The sequence below is a fragment of the Arachis duranensis genome, chromosome 6 (assembly GCF_000817695.3).
Source record: "Arachis duranensis cultivar V14167 chromosome 6, aradu.V14167.gnm2.J7QH, whole genome shotgun sequence".
Lineage (NCBI taxonomy): Eukaryota > Viridiplantae > Streptophyta > Magnoliopsida > Fabales > Fabaceae > Arachis > Arachis duranensis.
The window spans coordinates 79,929,286-79,931,903 of NC_029777.3; positions in this window are offsets into that span (position 1 = coordinate 79,929,286).

Genomic DNA, 2,618 nt, shown 5'->3' on the forward strand with positions numbered 1-2,618 from the left:
TGTCTTAATCACCTAGCACTTGTCCTGAAAAGGTGCCAAGAGACTAACCTGGTTTTAAACTAGGAGAAATGTCACTTTATGGTGACTGAAGGAATTGTCCTTGGGCACAAAATTTCAAGCAAGGGGATAGAGGTGGATATGGCAAAGGTAGAAGTAATTGAAAAATTACCACCACCTGCCAATGTTAAGGCAATCAGAAGCTTTCTGGGACATGCAAGATTCTACAGAAGGTTTATAAAGGATTTTTTGAAAATTGCTAAACCTCTGAGCAACCTGCTAGCTGCCGACACACCATTTGTGTTTGACACACAGTGTCTGCAGGCATTTGAGACCCTGAAAGCCAAGCTGGTCACAACACCAGTCATCTCTGCACCAGACTGGACATTGCCATTCGAACTAATGTGTGATGCCAACGACCATGCCATTGGTGCAGTGTTGGGACAGAGGCATAACAAGCTTCTGGACGTCATTTATTATGCCAGCCGTGTTCTAAATGATGCACAGAAGAATTACACAACCACAGAAAAAGAGTTACTTGCAGTGGTCTATGCCATTGACAAGTTTAGATCCTATCTAGTAGGATCAAAGGTGATTGTGTACACTGACCATGCTGCTCTTAAGTACTTACTCACAAAGCAGGATTCAAAACTCAGGCTCATAAGATCGGTGTTGCTTCTGCAAGAGTTTGATATAGAAATAAGAGACAGAAAAGGGACAGAGAACCAAGTAGCTGATCATCTGTCCCGAATAGAACCAATAGCTGGGGCGTCCCTCCCTTCTATTGAGATCTAGTGAGCGAACAGCCACTAAGGTCCTCCAATGTGGCTTCTACTGGCCTACTCTCTATAGAGATGCCCGAGAGTTTGTGCGTAACTGTGACAGTTGCCAAAGAGCTGGTAACTTGCCTCATGGTTACACCATGCCTCAACAAGGAATCTTAAAGATTGAGTTGTTTGATGTATGGGGTATTGACTTTATGGGTCCGTTCCCACCATCATACTCAAACACTTACATTCTGGTGGCAGTGGACTATGTATCTAAGTGGGTAGAAGCAATTGCTACACCCACTAATGATACTAAGACCGTGCTGAAATTTCTCCAAAAACACATCTTCAGCAGATTTGGTGTTCCCCGTGTCCTAATCAGTGATGGGGGTACTCATTTCTGTAATAAACAGCTTTACTCTGCTATGGTCCGGTATGGAATTAGCCACAAAGTGGCAACCCCATATCATCCACAGACAAATGGGCAAGCTGAAGTCTCTAACAGAGAGCTAAAAAGAATCCTAGAACGGACTGTAATTGCCCAAAGAAAGGATTGGGCAAAGAGCTTGGATGATGCTCTTTGGGCATACAGAACAGCATTTAAGACTCCAATAGAAACCTCTCCATACCAACTTGTGTATGGTAAGGCCTGACAAAAAGTTTTGCTCTTCAACTCTAGGCTCAAACTATTCCCAGGAAAACTTAAATCCCGGTGGAGGGGTCCGTATGTGATTACAGGAGTGTCACCATATGGATATGTTGAGCTTCAGGATACTGATTCTGACAAAAAGTTCATTGTTAATGGACAGAGGATCAAGCATTATCTTGAAAGTAATTTTGAGCAAGAATGCTCAAAACTGAGGCTTGAATGATCCTCAGTGAAGGTCCAGCTAAAGACAATAAAGAAGCGCTTGCTGGGAGGCAACCCAGTCATTAGCAGGTTATCTGTTTTGTTTAATCAAAGTTTGATATATATTCTCAAAGGGCAAATATCAAAATTGAAGGAATTCACAGAGTTACAAAAGGATTCATTGCAAAAAGCAAAGAAAAAGAGCTTGCTGGCGAAAAAACGCCAGTAAAGGGTACTTTGGGCGTTAAACGCCAGAATGGGCACCATTCTGGGCGTTTAACGCCAGGTGTGTAGCATCATGGGCGTTTAGCAAAACGCCCAGTGATAAAGGAGATTCTGGCATTTAACGCCAGCCAGGGTACCTGGCTAGGCGTTAAACGCCCACAATGGCCAGCATTTGGGCGTTAAACGCCAGAATGGATACCATTCTGGGCGTTTAACGCCAGAAAGGTGGGGGATGGAGATTTCACTTTCTAATCAAATTTTTTTCAAACTTTCCTGTTTTGATCTATAATTTTCTACATAAACACATTTCAAACTTTCATCATTCACCTTCAAATTTTCAAAAATTAAAATCGTTCTTCAAATCTCTCTCAAATCCTTCCCAAATCTTCTTCAAAAACTCAATTTTTTCTCAAATTCTTTCCATATCTTCTCAAATCTCCTTCAAAATTTTCGAAATCTCTCTCCCTCCCTTATAAATACACGTTCAGCCACCCCTTTCTCCCCACCATTCGAATTTGCTCTCCTCCTCTCTCCTTTCTTTCCTTTCTTTTGCTTGAGGACAAGCAAACCTCTAAGTTTGGTGTGCTTTTTCCGTGATCACTAAGCCAAGATTCATCAAGATCATGGCTCCTAAGGGAAAACAAACCAATTTAAGAGGCAAGAAAGAGAATAATCCAAAGAGTCTTTGGAATCAAGAGAAGTTCTTAACCAAAGAAGATGAATATCCGGGGATCCAAGAGCAAATTCGAAACAGAGGATGGGAAGTTCTAACCAATCCC